The following is a 19,903-nucleotide window of genomic DNA, read 5'->3' as shown; positions in this document are numbered from 1 at the left end:
CTCATAGGTGTAATTTATTTTAGGGTATTTAATAGTTTGATTGAAAATGGTTTTGTCTTATTGAGAAAAGCTCATGGTCCTCACCTAACCTCATCTCCCATCGGGTAAGGCAAGTCAGGTACTTGAGGTCTTTCATTCTTTTTTGTGAAGGGAGGAGCTGGACCGCGTCCTCGGCGAACCTAGCCTATATGAGGACGAGAATAACGCACCACGCCAGACTTGTATCAGTGTGAATGCCAGGGGATGCGCAACATCTCCACACTAGGCTACATTCATTCTCATGGTCTCACATTCAAAGCGAATATTGCTACTTTTAAAGACGTTTTTAGAATCAGAGGTAGATGTGTTTGTACTTTACAGTGTTAGTCCTGTAGAGAGTGGTAGTCCTGTAGAGAGCGGTAGATAGCTAGTTTTATTAAATTGTTTTATGCGGGCCCAGAGCATTGCATTGGCCCAGAGCAGTGTGCGCCCCATACTGTACATATGCGGAGGGAGGAGCAATAGTATATCTCTTGATTCCATTTCCCTGTCGTGGCAGCCTACCGAAACGTTACTGGAGCACCTTTTTACACACACCTCATGGGAAATCCCAAATAAAGAGCACCTTGTGACTTTGTTTAAGTGCAAATTAGGAACCGCACGAGACGTTTTGACGGCAAGCGGCGCTTTGCAGAGGAATTTTTTTAAATAGAAAAGCCCGGTACTGTGCAGTTGCATACCCTACCACTCCACTTGCGCTTTATACGGAGAGGCTTTGACTTTTTCATCCTCGTTTCAGTCTCAAAACAACCGTATTCCCGTCCAAAACAGTAGAAGAACCTGACGGTGAGTCTCATTGGCACATATTTACTTTCAAACGTGTTCTACCCACCGTGCATGTCGCATTTGTGCGTATTTTTCTGTCCAAGCTAGCCCTAGTAGCTGCATGGTTTGACAGATCAGCAGCGTTATGTAGGCTACAGTATAGCTTCACCTTGGCCTCCTACAGTTTGCGTGCTAAAATATAATTCGCCGCAATTACTGTTGTACTGTTGTTGTAGTGTTTATTTAATTTATTGTCTGATGTAGTTGTCGATGCAGATAGTCCGTGTGCAATGTGTTCACATAATCAACTGAGGGGCCTAACTTGTATTTATTAATTTATGATACTACACACACACACACACACACACACACACACACACACGCACACGCATCTGTCTATTATTGTGCAGGTTGTGTGGCTTTGTGTGTAGGAGGTTCAAATATTATTTTAGCATGTAAGTGTCATATTGTTCAAATCTGGTGCAGGTATGTTTGTAGCACAGTTGCAGCAAATAGTTTGGCTAACTGCCAACTTCTAAGGGTTACAGTACAAATTACACATCACATTTGCTATGATACCGCAGAATGAAACGGATAATTCTAGGCCTATAGCTCCATGAATATTGATTTCTGACAGTCATAGGGCATACCAACAATATGGACCTGGGAAATATCATGGAACACATGGCAGTTACGCACAGCCAAATCATTTAGTCTTGTTTGGGAAATTCCTGTGTAATGTCAATAGCTTGGTACAACGTTACTTACTATTCTATTATAATAAATGTGTCTGTTTTCTTAGTGCTGTCATACAGTAATGTCCATTTAAATGTTGCCTGGCTATCCAAACTCTATGCTCTGGCCAAACGCAACACCACGCCCATGGACATTAAAGTTTCTTCTCCTCAATCAGTCAATAGTGTACAACTGCAGCCCGCAATTCGGGGCGTTCCTGCATCTGGTCATTCCTGGCTCTGCAGGAATGCCCCCCCCCCCCCCCCCCTCGAGCAAATCCATTCTAGACCGTCTGATTGGTCCCAGAAACGGATGGGTTGGGCCAGACCCAGAACACACATGGGTAAAGCGGCGTTTTGAAAATGTGTCATTGGCTTTGATACTCTGATTGGTTCGAAATGATCCAATCACTGATGGTTTTGTTTTTGACCACATGGGGACCATTTTTAGGAGCCTAGGGTCCAGGAAAAATGTGGCCTTTTATAAGCGCATTTCATGCAATTATACATCATTGTGCAGGACTGGATACTTTTGTAATACGGCACAACTGATGGAAATGACAGGCTACTTTGACACTGACCAACTGAGAATCTAAGATCAATAAAAACAACCTTGTCTTGAATCCATCAATAGCCTGGGCCTAGGTGTGTGTGGAGACACACATATTGTACAATATGACAAGAAAATTATAGTCCTAAAAAAGCTTTTCAGTTTCACTGACTCGCCTAATAATGCACAGCTCGCTATGCGCTCGTGCCAAAGCCTACTTCTCTCTTGTTTTACTTAAAACAATGTTTGCTCAATAGGCCTATTTGGAAGTTGATTAAATATTAAGGTAGCTTAAAGCAGACAGATTAGAGTCTTCTCTCTTCAGCAGGAGCCATTTTGCTTTCCAACCACATCTAGGCAATAAAAAATAAAAAGCTATTGATCCTCTGTGGCTACATTATAGGACTACTCGGGTACAGTAGGCTATTCTGAAAATGTAATTTCTTTCTGAACAGACAGCAGTAATTCTATAACTTTGGCACATGTATTTACATATATCAGGGGTGCTGCAGCAGCTCCAGCAACTTTCCCGCAGCTAAGGAAATTATTAAGTGCTATCAGCCAACCAGGCCGAATATTGATGGTGATGTAAATCAAGTGTTATCAAGTGTTAATCAAATGTTATGCTGCTGTGGCAGTACTGTTTGATATTTAAACTAATTAGCTTGCTACACACGCTCGACCGGGCGCGCACAATCTCCATTAAGGGCAGACCAATGGACGGGGTGGGCGTGGCGAACTTGACGATGTCACAACGACTTGGGGGCAGTGGGTTCAGAACAACGCCATACAAGTGGTAGGGCAAATATCAGGGATACTGATAGCTGTTTACATTTGGGAGGGAGATATTTCCCAGCTCTATGATAAAACCTAATACATCGAGTCCTTGACTTTCATCCAGATTTCCACCTACACATTAATCATTACCTAGGTGTTTAAAACTCTGTCTTCTTTGCCTCGGTTGATTAGCCTCGGCCCTTGGCCAAATCAGACATTACACCATAAACATGTTTCTGAAAGCAAATAAACCCCGTGTGGGCTTTGGGAAGTTTCTGTATTTCAATGATTTCATTTGTGTACAGTAACTCAGCCTCCTACAATTTGGGTTCCCGTCACTTTCAGATGGGATGATAAAGGGGTGTTCTGACTGTCTGCGGTCACCAAAGATCCCATGCCACTTATCGTAAAAGTAAGGGTGTTAACCCCGGTGTCCTGGCTAAATTCACAATCTGGCCCTCATACCATCATGGCCACCTAATCATCCCAGGCTTCTAATTGGCTCATTCATCCCCCCCCCCCTACTCTCTCCTGTAACTATTCCCCAGGTTGCTGCTGTAAATGAGAATCTGTTCTCACTCAATTTACCTGGTAAAATAAGAGTTAAAGATACAACAACAACAACAACAAAAATGCACTAATGTGTACAGGTTTACATGGTTTATTATGTGTGTATTAGTGCATACTGTTTATGTTTAGTACGGGGGGGGGGGGGGGATATCAGTAAGATTGACTGACCTTCATGTCTTAAAGTAATGATGGACTTTCGTTTATCTTTGCTTATATGAGCTGTCCTTGCCATAATATGGACTTGGTCTTTTACCAAATAGGTCTATCTTCTTTATACCAACCGTACCCTGTCACAACACAACTGATTGGCTCAAATGCATTAAGAAGGAAAGAAATTCCACAAATTAAATTTTAACAAGACACACTTGTTAATTGAAATGCATTCTAGGTAACTATCAGTCAATCAATCAGTTAAATGTATTTATAAAGCCCTTTTTACATCAGCAGATGTCACAAAGTGCTGTACAGAAACCCAGCCTCAAACCCCAAACAGCAAGCAATGCAGATGAAGAAGCAAGGTGGCTAGGAAAAACTCCCTAGAAAGGCAGGAACCTAGGAAGAAACCTAGAGAGGAACCAGACTCTGAGGGGTGGCCAGTCCTCTTCTGGCTGTGCCGGATGGAGATTATAACAGTACATGGCCAAGATGTTCAAACGTTCATAGATGACCAGCACTGTCAAATAATAATAATCACAGTGGTTGTAGAGGGTGCAAAAGGTCAGCACCTCAGGAGTAAATGTCAGTTGGCTTTTCATAGCCGAGCATTCAGAGTTCGAGACAGCAGGTGCTGTAGAGAGAGAGAGTCGAAAACAGCAGGTCCGGGACAAGGTTGCACGTCCGGTGAACAGGTAATGGTTCCATAGCCACAGGCAGAACAGTTGAAGCTGGAGCAGCAGCACGACCAGGTGGACTGGGGACAGCAAGGAGTCATCAGGCAAGGTAGTCCTGAGGCATGGTCCTAGGGCTCAGGTCCTCCGGGAGTGAGAGAGAGAATTAGAGGGAGTGTACCTACATTCAAACAGGACGCTGTATAAGACAAGAGAATTACACCAGATAAAACAGACTGACCCTAGCCCCCCGACACATACACTATTGCAGCATAGATACTGGAGGCTGAGACAGGAGGGGTTGGGAGACACTGTGGCCCCGTACGACGATACCCCCGGACAGGGCCAACCAGGCAGGATATAACCCCACCCACTTTGCCAGAGCACAGCCCCACACCACTAGAGGGATATCTGCAAAACACCAACTTACTACCCTGAGACAAGGCTGAGTATAGCTTATGAAGATCTCCCCCATGGCACGAACCTGACTACTTCATGAAGCTGGTTGAGAGAATGCCAAGAGTGTGCAAAGCTTTCATCAAGTCAATGGGTGGCTACTTGGAAGAATCTGAAATATAAAATATATTTGAATTTTTTTCACACTTTTTTGGTTACTACATGATTCCGTATGTGTTATTTCATAGTGTTGGTGTCTTCACTATTATTCTACAATGTGTAAAATAAAGAAAAACCATGGAATGAGTAGGTGTGTCCAAACTTTTGACTAGTACTGTATTCACACCCTTGAGTCAATACATGTTAGAATCACTTTTAGCAGTGATTATAGCTGTGAGTCTTTCTGGGTAAGTCTCTAAGAGCTTTCCACACCTGGATTTTACAATATTAGCATATTTTTTTTTATAGCTCTGCCAAGTTAGAAAGCCATTTTCAAGTCTTGCCGTAGATGTTATAGCTGATTTAAGTCATAACTGTAACTGGGCCACTCAGCAACATTCAATGTCATCTTTGTAAGCAACTCAAGTGTATATTTGGCCTTGTGTTTTAAGTTATTATCCTGCTGAAAGGTGGATTTGTTTCCCAGTGTCTGTTGGAAAGGATACAAAACCAGGTTTTCCTTTAGGATTTTGCTTGTTCTTAGCTCTATTCTGTTACTTTTTATCCTAAATATCTCCTTAGTCCTTGCCGATGACAAGCATAGCCATAACATGATGCAGCCACCACCATTCTTGAAAATATGAAGAGTGGTACTCGGTGATGTGCTGGATTATCCCCAAACATAACGCTTTGTATTCGGGACATAGAGTTAATTTCTTTGCACATTTTTATCAGTTTTACTTTAGTGCCTAACTACAAACAGGATGCATGTTTTGGAATAATTTTATTCCATACAGGCTCTCTTCTTTTCACTCTGTCATTTAGGTTAGTATTGTGGAGTAACTACAATGTTTTCTCCTCTCACAGCCATTCAACTCTGTAACTGTTTTAAAGACACCATTGGCCGGATGGTGAAATCCCTAAGCGGTTTCCTTCCTCTCTGTCAACAGTATCTTTGTAGTGACTGGATGTATTGATACACTTGCATTGATATTTTAGTCATTTAGCAGACGCTTTTATCCAGAGTGGCTTACAGTAGTGAGTGCATACAGTTTTTGTACTGGTCCCCCATGGGAATCGAACCCACAACCCTGGCGTTGCAAGCTCCTTGCTCTACCAACTGAGCCACACCATCCAAAGTGTAATTACTAACTTCACCATGCTCAATGGGATATTCAATGTATTTTTTACCCATCTCCCAATAGGTGCCCTTCTTTTCGAGTCATTGGAAAACCTCCCTGGTCTTTGTGGTAGAATCTGTGTTTGAAATTCACTGCTTGACTAAGGAACCTTACAGATAAATGTATGTGTGGGGTACAGAGATGAGGTATTCCTAAAAAATTATGTTAAACACTATTATTGCACACAGAGTGAGTCCATGTAACGCATTATGTGACTTGTTAAGCAAATTTGTATTTAGGCTTGCCATAACAAAGGGATTGAATACTTATTGACTCAAGACATTTCAGCTTTTCCTCCTCATTTGCCCCTCGGTCTCTCTCTGTATGGGGCAGTGGTGCTGGAAGCTTAGATAAAGTGAGATGGAGTTCAGTTATATAAGCAGGCTATGCAGTGCAGCCGATGTCCTGATCTGAATCCACTCTATTATGATGTCAGAGAGAGCAGAGAAGAGGAGACTACAGAGAGACCGTGACATGCTGGGTAGTCAAACACGTCGAGCCCTTTCCTGAACAGTAGGCTGAGAGTGAGAGTGGGCAATGGGGCCAGACTGGAATTTGTCCGGATTCCATTACTTACTTCTACAATATCGACTAAGACTGGACAATGTACTGTGTTTGAGAAATATGATATTTTTTGGGGTTACAATGTTCTTTGCTTTGACAGTGAATGGTTTTCATGTCGACTTGACCTGAATACTGTGCAGCAGAGTTAGTCATCCCACACATGTCCCCGGAGTGCTCTCGCGTGATTGTCCCTGCTCATGTTTATGACTAATTAGATTATGTCACCGATTTATGCCATGCGCTCACAGGTTGCTCTCGTGGTCTCCGTTCAGAAAGGTGCAGGCAGTCCAGCACAAAATGCCATCAGCTGATCTGTATGTTGTCGCTCTGCGAATGACAGCATTTGAGGCACATCGTCTTTACGACGGATAAAACCTTTTATATCAAAGTCCATTTGAATGATTAAGATGAAGGTAATGTAGAGTTGGTCCCATAGATGTGAGCGGATAACAATTGAAATTGTTTGACTGGATAAACAATAGCCAGCGTTGTCTGTCCTGAGATATGCTCACATACCATTGTGCATCCAATTTGTTGATCCGCCGGGTTGAATTGAATTGGACTGACCTTCTCCCAAAGGCTTTAAAATGTGCGCTTTTGATAAATGAGTGTTATAACAGTGTGTGACAATGCCAACGTTTACCATTTTTATTTTATTAACACGGTTGACCAAAATGTCATCTTTCTCCCAGAGGTAGAGTTGAAACATGTCCTGGCCCGATGCATTAGAGGTTGTTTTGTGCAGTTACAAACAAGTGACTATCTTTAAGCAACAAGGTCCCCCTGGGGGTTTGTGGTATATGGCCAATATACCACGGCTACGGGTTGTTCTTATGCACCACGGTGCGGAGTGCCTGGATACAGCCTTTAGCCGTGGTATATTGGCCATATATCACAAACCCCCGAGGTGCCTTATTGCTATTATAAACAGATTACCAATGTAATTAGAGCAGTAAAAATACATGTTTTGTCATACCTGTGGTATACGGTCTGATATGCCATGGATGTCAGTCAATCAGCATTTAGGGCTCGAACCAGCCAGTTTATAATCCCTTTTATACTCTCTTCACCATGCTTCTGTGTTTGACACACTCATTGATTTCTAGTCAATAGTAACAGGTTTTTATCCTGTCTAGCAACTATATTTCTGTTTGTTTGTTTCCTGTGAAATCTGAACATTTTCTGAAATTTCAATCACAACTCTATTCGTGGATACAAAACATCTTTCATACACAATCATGGTACCAATACTGGTTTCTATTTCACCAGAGGTATTTCCTTTAACCGATTATTTGAAAATTGCACACAGAAGTTAAAGATAAATTGCAACCTGCAGTACCTCGGTCGGCCTTCAATTTGAGATACTCAGAGGGGACAGCACTGAGCTTGCCTGCAAAGTCACTTCCTAGAATAGCTTAAACTGTGCAATGTTTCCAAAAACTCCTCCATGAAGCAAGATGGCAACGCACTAAAACAACACTTCCTGATCTTCAAATGCCCACTGAGACTTCACATAGGAAGCAATGGGGTGACGTCATTGATGGCTTTGTCAATTCATTTTACGGTCTATGGCAGTGGTCACCAACCAGTTGAGCGCAGTAGGTGCACTTGATTCAAAAGTTCCCATTTTTTTGCCATTTCCTTTGTCTGAAAAGACAAACTCCGCCGACCAGGTGGACCGGGAGATTTGTGGCTAAATAAATTGAGTGTGCCAACTGCGCTGGCCAATCGGATCGCAAAAAGAACTGTGTGCCTACTAAAGCTTCCATGACCCTGGCCACAGCTATTTCATAAAAACAATTACTATAGATAGTCTATGTGTAGTAATTGTTTTAAAAGAAATCGCTATCAAAGAATAGCTACAGCAAAGAGCTGCTGTTTTAATGAGCGAGTTCATGTTTAATTTTTTAGAATTTTTACCCCTTTTTCTCCCCAATTTCATGGTATCCAATTGTTGTAGTAGCTACTATCTTGTCTCACCGCTACAACTCCCGTACGGGCTCGGGAGAGACGAAGGTTGAAAGTCATGCGTCCTCCGATACACAACCCAACCAGCCGCACTGCTTCTTAACACAGCGCGCATCCAACCCGGAAGCCAGCCGCACCAATGTGTCGGAGGCTACACCGTGCACCCGGCAGCCTTGGCCCGCCACAGGAGTCGCTGGTGCGCAATGAGACAAGGACATCCCTACCGACCAAGCCCTCCCTAACCCGGACGACGCTAGGCCAATTGTGCGTCGCCCCACGGACCTCCCGGTCACGCCCGGTTACGACAGAGCCTGGGCGCAAACCCAGGGACTCTGATGGCACAGCTGGCGCTGCAGTACAGCGCCCTTAACCACTGCGCCACCCGGGAGGCTCATGTTTAAGTTTTTATTCAGCACTGCCCCCCAAAAAATGATTCAACACTATTACAAAACATAAAACGTGCTTCTCTCTACTTCAGTTCGCGCTGCAACTGCATGAATGCGTAGCCAAGTGTATCGATAGCCCTTCGTTTGTACTATTATTAGCAGCTCGTTGTGTCTATTTTAATATTGAGGAGTATTTCACTTTCTCTGGTCATAGGAACAACGTGAATTTGTGCCTGAGGCAGATGTGTTACTGACTCGAGTATCGCCATCAGGTCGAAGACAAGAAGGTGTCCCCTCTCCTGGTTAGTCTCACCGGAGGAAAGGAAGGAGAGAGCAGGGGTCGTGAGAGGCGGACCCTCTGCTAATCTCTCCCTCCCTCTGCTGAGACTAATACCTTGTTCAAGACAACTGGGAACTCGCAGGTGCTACACAAACTCCTCTATTTTCTAATCAAAGCTCGAGTTTTTAAATATAATACGGTCTGAGAAGAACAACATTGGCAGGCCAGACATATAGCCAATATGCTGTGATAATGTATTAAACCTACTGTTCAAACCTCATTCCTACAGAACTGTTTTTATTAGGTTCATGTTTTTATGGTAGATCTCAGCTTGCTTTTTGACTGCAAAAGTGATCTTGACCCAGAAAAGGTTGGTGACCACTCGTCTATGGTTTAACCAGTAGATAGGGGTCAAACGACATGAGGTCAGGGGAGACTTAAATGGTTTAGGGTTGTCATTGTGACTCGCCATTGGCTGAGGTGAAGAAGGGGCTATTTACTGAGTGTGGGTTGTCATTTCTGAGTGACCAATGGTTTTCCTCAGGCACCATTTCACTTGCGCTTCTACGTCACCCTAAGCTTAAAGTTGCACTATGCAGAAACCGCTCCACCATTTCCTGGTTGTTAAAACTATAATAGTTCACCTAATTTCAGTTTGTGACAAAATAAGCTGGTATAGTGTAGAGAATCATTGTACCATCTGAACCACTGTGAAATATATTTTACATAACCAAATATATTGTTGTTTCAGCTGTTTGAAGCGGGTGTACAAAACTGAACGTAAAAGACTCAAAAGCAAAACTTAAGAACAAGAAGCATAGAAATAGCAGATATAGAACAGATCTACTACTTCTTAGACTTGCTTTCAAGTAGAATGTCCGATCTATAACTCATTCTATGTGAATTTGGTCAGGTCTCCCAAAAAGTGACAAATTGTTCTATGTTGCTTTTCTTCTTGAATGCAATGATTGATTTTGGGCACCAAACTTTTTCAGCCCACATACAATGAACTTCATGAACCGTAGGTACCTGTTCACCTCTCAGTGTGAACTTGAGTGAAGTGGCGGCTGAGTTCCTTACACTACTAATGAAGCTGAACTTTGACTGGCTGCTTTCAGCCTGTTCAGAAGACAACGCAGCCCCCTAACTGCTGATAAGCTTGCCTGGCGTCTTTGAGATAACGCACACTACCACAGACGACAACGCGCGCACACAAACAGACCACTACCAACAAACCGTCTGCGTCTCGCCTTCAGAGGCAAATGTGTGGCTTTCCAAAGATTTTTTCGTCTCTGTTCTTTCAGCTCCAGCCAAGCTAAGCCAAGCCTCCTCTCTTCATTTCCTAGCAGGCAGGGTCCCCATAACTTTTCTGTCTCTGCTCCTTTTTATTTGCTTTTTCTTCCCGGCTGGGATTTCCATGCAAATGGTTGCCAGACAGCGCCCTCCTCCACCTCTCTTGCCACTCCTAGTATGATCATGACTGCGAGACTTCCATGAGCCCAGTCTCTGCCTCAGGGCCTCTCTCTCAATTCAATTCAAGGGGCTTTATTGGCATGGGAAACATATGTTAACATTGCCAAAGAAAGTGAAGTAGATAATATACAAAAACCTCTCTCTCTTTCTTTCTCTCTCTCTGCCTCTCTCTCTCTCTCTGCCTCTCTCTCTCTCTCTCTGCCTCTCTCTCTCTTTCTGTCTTAATCTGCAGCCGACTTCAGCTCACAGGGACATGATAAGGTATAAAATGTCCCTTTATTGGACAGGGGGAGTTGAGGCTGTTTTACACATATCAAAAGCAGTCATGTAGCCCTGGTTACGACTGCTTGTTCCCTCCAGCTCTACAACCTCTTTCATGAGCTGGAAGATTTGGCGCGCGGCGCGGGAGCATTATTTTTGCCAGGGCGACGGCTTTACGAGTCGGAGTCCATCTGACACTGTCTGGCATGGGCCCATTTTAGTAGCCTCTCTGTTTGTGTTTACACACTGGGAGAGAAATGAAGTCGTGACGGATTTGCGGAGATGTCACAGGAAAGCAGAGTAGCAACCCTGAATGGCATGATTCAGTATACATATACACAGGGCTTCTCTGGACTACAACTACTGTAGTTTAAGTAGTAGTAGTCTAATCTTGACTCTTTATTTTTTTTTAACAAAATAGTCCCTAAGGTATAATTGTTTCCTTGTAGTTCAGCAAGGCTCAGATTAACATGGCAGTGTCAACATAAATGCTATAGTTTTATATAGGTTTTCTGTATAAATAATATACCCCTATATCACACACTCACAAACTGCAACGCTTGTGTACAATTAATTAGTTAGAGAGAAGTCTCATGTCACTTTCAGTTTCACCCCCTGTAGCTTTATAATCGCGGCAAAGTTGGTTCCTGTTTCAGTCACGTCTTTGGCCATGTGAACGTGGGTCAAACAAAAACACCCCAATGATTGGTTGACAAGTAGTGCCTCCCACAATGCAGGTGAAGGCTGCAAGTTGCAGTTGGTGAGAAGCAACTGCAGTGAATTGAAGGCGACTTCATAAAGAACTGCATAAACTGTGATCACTGGAGTTTTGTCAAATTCCTGCAGTCGACAATTTTTATAACCATAATGCAACACACTTTAAAAGGCGATGACACCGACTTGACAAAAGTTATCCAATCGAACGCGCCCAATAACGCCTCCACATAAAGACCCTATGAGTATTCTAAATGTATAGATAGAATGTAATAGTGGGCACTTTGAATACAGTGTTGTTTGACCTGAATGAAAAAGCTTTTTAATTTGGTGTCATGTCAACCCAGACTGTGGTGGGCACTACATTCTAACTATAGGATTAGAATGATTCTGATAGTTTACCCAAGTGTTTCGATGTAAATCACAAGTCAAATCATAATGCAATATTTTGTTAAAAATAAGGCCTAGATGTTTTGCCCATATCGTGCAGCCCTACGTGGCAGTGTGGAAATACATTTTTGGTTGAAGTTTGATGGAACAGTATAAAACAATCAGAATGGAGAAAGACTCATTGAAATCACGTAAAATGTATGTGGTCTCACCCTAGGGTCACGCACTACTCATAAAGCAAATGTAGAAATTAAGAACCTGTCAAACACAGTCCTACTGTAAAAAAATCTGACATTTTGGCCATATCGGCTAGACCGAATTAAAGGGGATGATTAGAATGTTGGCAGCGGACCAAGTTCTATTCATCTATTGTACCTTGCCATCTGTGAATAGGTCATCGTTTTATTGCTTAAATGAAAATTGAACTGCTAAATTTGTTTATTAACATCCAATTATTATTATATATATATTTTTTAAAATCTTACCCATTATTTTTTACTTTGTCAAGAAACACTTTCTCAGTTAGCGTGCCGAGTCAGCATACTACCTCAGAACAATCATCAAACTGCAACAGAATGGGAAGGAAATTACAAACGAGCACGGAAGTTTACATAAGATGGCCACGATCTTAGCTCTGCCCTCCCGAAGCCTCCACAGAACTGCCAATCAGGGTGGGGAGAATAAATGGGTGTCTATGGTGAAGAAACACTGCCATTTTATTGCCCTGTTTTTGTAATCTTTCACGCTTCAGGAAATTTCGATGGACTTATTCCAGGAGCTGAGGGTATGGCAGGTCCCAAGCAGCAGTCCGTCCACCTCTTCATTGAGCCTTTCAAATTTAAGGCCCCTTCTTACACTAGGGTCCTATTTTATTTTTAACGCTAACTGGCTAACATATATATACAAGGCCAAATAAGAGCTCCTTGTTGCACAGTCGGCCCTTAAAATAGAAACGTGGCTTTTCGTTAAAGCCCTGGCTCTTCACCCAAGACTGTGGAATTCCAAGTATGGGGAAGTGAATTTCCTTTGGGATAATGCGTGTGTGTTTGTGTGTGTGTGTGGAAGTGAATTTCCTTTGGGATAATGCGTGTGTGTTTGTGTGTGTGTGTGGGGAAGTGAATTTACTTTGGGATAATGTGTGTGTGAGAGAGTAGGCCTTATTAAGCTTTTACTGTGCTGGGTTATGACATCCTGCCTCCTTTTGACTGTCACTACAAGGCTTACATATTAATTTACTGCAAGCTGCTTCAGTTGGAGAGCGCCCAAGTTTTTTGATCACACTTCTGGCTCTCTCCCTTAACACATAGTCCCACATCAGTTTCCCTGGAGCGATGAACAGAGAGATGTGTGTAAAATATTCCTTTGGCTACAGAGAGAGACAGAGAGAATAACTATAGTTTATTTTTTTGTCTTATACTGAAGTGTTGATGTTGTCCCTCCATCATTTTCTTTGGACAAGACATGACCCTTTGCCCAGTGAGCCGCAATCCCAGTCCCAGGGTTCAATGTTTGTCTGACGAGAGACATCTGAAAGATGAACTTTCCGGAATCATATTGTTCAGCTCCACATGATTACACTCCGACTGAGTTTCTGTACATTCAACAGTAAGCCAAGCCTGGGGCAGTTACTGGTTTTGTTTTGTTTTTATTCCTGTGGTGAAATAATCTCATAAACCACAGTAATTAATTGAACACCCACAGTAATTTATCACTATCACTGATATTATCATACGAATTGTGATAGGGCAGGGCTGGGGCTGGGTTGCTAGCCGAGGTGAGATCCTGTAATGAGGGCTTGCAGGAGTTCTCCTCCGGAAGATTAGCAAGCGCGCTAGCAACCCAACCGGCGAAGGGGGCCCTGCACATAGGAAATAGGAAACTCCACGACACAAAACACTCCTCTGTTTGTTGACGCTGCCGTGCCCGCTGCTGCTGATTCTACCTCCATTTGTCATCTTGTCATCTTGTCCCGATTGTTATCTCAGCTCTCAATTTAACCCCCGTCACTCCCTCCCTCTCCCGTCCTGCACACCTGTTATTTCATGCATCAGGTGACTTGGCTATGAGAAGGCCTCTTGATATTCTTTTGTGAGAGTGTGTGTGTCTGTGAAGAGGCAGTGGTTGGGTGCATGTCACAATGAAGTCATAGCTCAAGGGGACTTGGGTGTGTTTGTGTGTGTTTGTATGCCCGTACGTGCGTTTGTGTGCATGTCTGTGTGAATTCCCATTGTGTCCTCATGGGTGTGGCTGCATTTAAACAATTAGCACTTTTCCCGTCAAGAAATGGAGATTGTTGTTTGCCAGGTATACTATTACCAACAAGTAGAAACGTCACCGTCCGTGTCTTTGACTGACACACCATGACTATCAAGGGTTGGAACCGGTTCAGGGAACAGAACCAAAAAAAAACGGAAAATAGTACAATTATTGGAGGAACAGAACCCGATCCGAAAACTAAAGCGATCTATACTGTTCCAGAACATATTTTAAAAGCATGGGAACCGGTTAATAACATTATTTTATGTTCTGGGCATTTTTTTTCCAGTCCCACATAAATCGTAGCAAAGTGCCTATGCAAACCCTCACTCTGTCACTCAGAATCTTATTCCAGCCTCTGCCTGCCAGCTGGAAATCTTTGCCTAGGTTACTATAGCCTACATAGGTTACTATAGCCTACATAGGTTACTATAGCCTACATAGGTTACTATAGGTTACTATAGCCTACATAGGTAGGTTACATAGGTTACTATAGCCTACATAGGTTACTATAGCCTACATAGGTAGGTTACATAGGTTACTATGGCCTACATAGGTTACTTACTATAGGTTACTATAGCCTACATAGGTTACTATAGCCTACATAGGTTACTATAGCCTACATAGGTTACTATAGCCTACATAGGTTACTATGGCCTACATAGGTTACTTACTATAGGTTACTATAGCCTACATAGGTTACTATAGCCTACATAGGTTACTATAGCCTACATAGGTTACTATAGCCTACATAGGTTACTATAGCCTACATAGGTTACTATAGGTTACTATAGCCTACATAGGTTACTATAGCCTACTGACAATATTACAAGTGTAATTCAGAAATTAGGAAGAGATGTTTAATTAGAGAAGAATGGATTTACTTTTTCACTGCAAGTTGTTTCACATTGGATTTATTAACTACAAAAAAGTAAGATGTGTTATTAATTCTAGTTAATTCTCTTCACACACAAGTTTGTTAGTTGGCTGGCTAGCTAGCTAGCTAGCTAACGCTTGCTCTGGTCCAACGTTAAACCAAAGACATTCAAAGTTCCTCAATAGAAGCCGCTCGCCTCCATAGGTGTAATTCTGTGGGCCAATTCAGATAATGCATGTCATAAGAAGATGCCCAGCGCTTCAAGGCAAGCTTCCTCCACCCTCTCTCGCTCTCTCCTCCCCCTTAAAATAGCATTTGCTCTAAACAACTTCCCTTTACAGATTAAATCACATACCCGATCCACAGCAAGTTGCTCTATCAGCACTGATTGCTGAAGTAATTTACTGTCAAGCTAAATGTACATTTTTTGGGGGGGATATTTCAGAGATTTAAAGATGCACTATGCAGAAATTGCCCTGACATTTCCTGGTTGATAAAATTGTAATAGTTCCTCATTTCAGTTTATTTGACCAAACAAGTAAGTATAATGTAGAGAATCATTGTACCATCTAAACTAGAGGTCGACCGATTAATCGGAATGTCCGATTATTTATTTGAACCCCTGATGACTGTTTGATTTGATTTGGATTTACCAGGATGCCCATTAGCCGACAGCTTGTTGACACTTCTTTCATATATTTATAGAGTGCCGTGTCATTACATGACCGACATAGATCTCGCTTTCGAAGAAGAACTCTGTACAACACCTATAAGTTATTTCCAACCTAATTAATGCACAAAAACAGTTTGGAGCAATGTTTTATTTATTTATTTTCCTTTATTTAACTAGGCAAAACCCTAACCCAGAAAACACTGGGCCAATTGTGCGCCGCTCTATGGGACTCCCAATCACAGCCGGTTGTGATACAGCCTGGAATTGAACCAGGGTCTGTAGTGACACCTCTAGCACTGAGATTCCGTGCCTTAGACTGCTACGCCACTTGGGAGCCCAATGTAGTGTAGTGTTGTCACGATATCAAAATGTTGACCTATACCAGGTTTAGTATCACAATACACGATAATATCACGATACTCAATACAAAAATGATTCCACGGCAAAAAAGAAGGAATATTAGCCAAAGTCACAGAATGGACCTTGATCCGAAAATATGAAATCAGCTACTGCTCTGTTCAATCTTTGGGCAGCTTTTGAGTTTGAATTTCTATACATCAACATTTTTTCAGACTGCCATGTATGCATTAATGAGTCAATTATACAGTCATTACAAATACAAATAAATCTAACTACATAATGGTAATCATTTATTTGATTGGTAAATCTCTATTGATAAACTGGGTAAATTAAGATGTCGCCTAGGCCTATCCATGCTTTGAGTTACTGAGCTTGTTTTAGGTGATTTCATGGGGCTACAGATGACAAACAATCTGTTTCCCTTCTATTTGGGACTTATTTTATTGTACTGATAAACAACATTTGCATAGAAGTAGCTAGGCTTGGGCGGTATCCAGATGTTCACATTGTCATACCATCCTTCTCTTATACTGCGATTTATGGTATTACCGGCATAGCACACCAGAATGCTAAAACAATTAGCACAAAATAATAGCGAAATCACATAGACAATGTTAGCTAAATGCTAACGAGCGAAACGGGCAAATCCAACTCATGAAGTTATATAAGCATAGCTAGTCTCTACCAAATGTCATTTTCAGTGAGTGTGGACATTTTCAAGCGAAAGTGAACCAGAGAAATTGCACAAATGAACAAAGTTGTGATGCATGCTTTTCTAAGGAAGAGCAGCATGTGTAGTACACAGAGCAGAAATGAGTAGAACGCTAGTAGTAAGCACAGGGGAACTAACGCTTGTAGGAAGCACAAGGAAAAATGGCAGCTGTACAGATAACTCATCCAGAGCTCTTTGATTTCTGGCAGAAATCCATTATAAGATTCACTGCATGACCAAAAGTATGTGGACACCTGCTCGTTGAACATCTCATTTCAAAATCATGGGCATTAATATGGAGTTGGTCCCCCCCAGCGCTAGCAGGGTCGAAATTTCACAAACTGACTTGTTGGAAAGGTGGCATCCTATGACGGTGCCACGTTGCAAGTCACTGAGCTCTTCAGTAGGGCTATTCTACTGCCAATGTTTGTCTTTGGCGATTGCATGGCTGTGTGCTTGATTTTATACACCTTGTCAGCAACGGGTGTGGCTGAAATAGCCGAATCCACTAATTTGAAGTGGTTTCAACAGGCTGTTGTATGAATAATGTATCTGAAAGCAAACATTTAGACGTAAATTGCTTTCAAGTGTAACTTCATCAACTCATGTGCGCTGCACAACAGAGACTCACTGATTGATATAGAACGCTATGGACTCACCAGCTCGCTTTCTCCTGTTGTGCTATTTACAAACCAACACGTGAGAGTGGCTCACCTGTTCTGGGAGAACTACGGTAAGCTTCATCATTTAAAATAATGTGACAGGTGAAATGAAGAACGCAATCTGCTTTATCTCCTAAGTTATTGCACTGCTGGTAATAACTTTAAAAAGTATCTACAAATATTCACAATTATTGAAAATCTTCAAATAAATATTTTTGACGGTATTGACGATATTGGAAAACCATCCTGTGGCTTTTTCCAAGTACCCCAGTATACAGTATATACGGTATACTGCCCAAGCCTAGAAGGAGCTTTCTTTATAAAAAATGTGCACTGTCTCTTTAACCAGTAATGATGTCATTCACAAGGCAGTCAGTTCGCTGAGGCAATACTAGATAGTCTTTGTGAGAGAGAATAAGTGAATGAATAAAGTTTTTGGTGGCAAACAGCTTTGAAATCAGTATATTTAGCATGATGGTTTGCATATTAACACAAACAAAGTACTAGGGTAGTTAATTGATATTTGCTTTAGCTGTAAGCTAGCAAGGAAAGCTACCGGTGTCTTCTTCCATTGTAAAGTGTTCTAGCCTGTATGGACATTGTTTTGTGAACAGTAATTAAAAACCCTCTAGAGTCTATTGGGTGTGTACTTGTGCATTTTGGACGGTGTTATGCATCAATGTACAGTACGCCTTTAAGATTTTGACATATGTTTAAGTGCAGCTGGCTGTGTCGGTGTTTATGTACTCATATGAAAGGGCAGAGTTCAGGATCATGTGAATATCTCTCTATAGTTCCCTGGTGTGAGGAAACATTATCCTCATGATGCAATGGATCTGTGATTACTGCACGTGACCAGACCTTTAGAGCAATAGACTCACTGACCGGGACAAGAGTACACATACCCATATGAATGCATACATACAAGTACAGATAGTCCTCCATGCATTTGTAAGCAGCACTCTTACACCCTCACACACACACACACACACACACACACACACACACACACACACACACACACACACACACACACACACACACACACACACACACACACACACGCATATACGTTTTGACAACTTGGACGACAAGTGTTAATATAGATAACTGTCTTCTGTACAGCTGTTCTTGCCCTAAGAGCCTGTAAATTGAGTTGAACTCTATGACTGAGGAGCAAATCGGTACAGTAGAATTGGCTCGTGGGACATGTTCCAAACAGATACTCCATTTCCACCTTGCCTCGGTTGAGTCCTTGACCCTTGTCCAGGTTGGGAAGTGTCCAACTGTCCCCTGTGCGTCCCTGCATTCCACATCTGGAGTACGCTATGGGGCCAAGGCTGGCCGTGTGGCCCCAGAGAGATCGTGTGTGTGTGTGCGTGCGTGTGTGTGCGTGAATGTTCCAATGAAATAATTTATTATTGAACCGGATTTGAGGATGTGCACACGCGCGCATGCTCACAGTTCAGGCATGGGCTATTCTGAGGATGTCAACACAACAGACTTCTCATCAGCTGTTTGCATTTCTTGTAAAGGACAATAAACACAAATCACAAGATCTACTTGTCCATCTCTGCAATGGCCGCCTATAACAGCCAGATACTCTTTCCTCTGTAACACAGAACTGAGAGGGAATGGGAAAGGCAGAGAATTAGGTCAGGCATTCCTTTTTCTGAAAAGGGTGTCAGAATGCTATCCGACCTTACCAGGATCTCTGGCTTTCTTTTCTTTATTTTTCTTTCTGGGATTTTTTTCTCCTAAATCCACACCGCGCCTAAGTCCATCCTGAAATACATTCTGGGGATGAAAAAATGCTTTCAGAGTAAGCTTAAACGACTTAAACCAGCTATATAATATGTAGAAAAGATAATGGACCTATACACTGAGTGTACTAATATTGAGATGCACTCCTATTTGCCCTCAGAACAGCCTCAGTTCGTCGGGGCATGGACTTTACAAGACGTCAAAAGCGTTCCACAGGGTTCCTGGCACATGTTGACTCCAGTGCTTCCCATAGTTGTGTCAAGTTGGCTGGATGTCCTTTGGTTGGTGGACCATTCTTGATACACACAGGAAACTACATATATATATATAGTTAAAAAAAAAAGTATATATATATATATATATATATATATATATATATATATATATATATATATATATATATATATATATATCTTTCAGAACTAACCATCACCAAAATAAAGGCTAGACAGTCAGGGATAATACATTTTTTTAAAGAAACAATGAATTTAACAATAGATTTGATTGTTTATTATGTTTGAGCAAAAGCCCATGGAAATTCGCTTTAAAACGGCAATACTTTCTC

General features: G+C 42.0%; 1 protein-coding gene across 4 annotated transcripts in view; it reads left to right on the top strand.

Moving 5' to 3' along the window:
• The first annotated feature begins 215 nt into the window (after positions 1-215).
• LOC110491482 (thyroid hormone receptor alpha-B) overlaps positions 216-19,903 on the top strand; it is a 149,493-nt gene continuing 129,805 nt past the window's right edge. For 2 of the 4 annotated variants that reach the window (XR_016487158.1, XM_021564964.3), the window contains exon 1: positions 216-825. The gene's annotated coding sequence lies outside the window, so the exon portion shown is untranslated. The remainder of the gene's footprint in view (positions 826-19,903) is intronic. The other 2 variants (XM_021564965.3, XR_016487159.1) reach the window with 2 other exon arrangements.

The sequence above is a fragment of the Oncorhynchus mykiss genome, chromosome 16, assembly GCF_057628025.1.
Source record: "Oncorhynchus mykiss isolate SJ-2025 chromosome 16, ASM5762802v1, whole genome shotgun sequence".
Taxonomy (NCBI): domain Eukaryota; kingdom Metazoa; phylum Chordata; class Actinopteri; order Salmoniformes; family Salmonidae; genus Oncorhynchus; species Oncorhynchus mykiss.
Note: the sequence above shows the minus strand (reverse complement) of the source record. Positions and strands in the feature narration are given on the sequence as shown.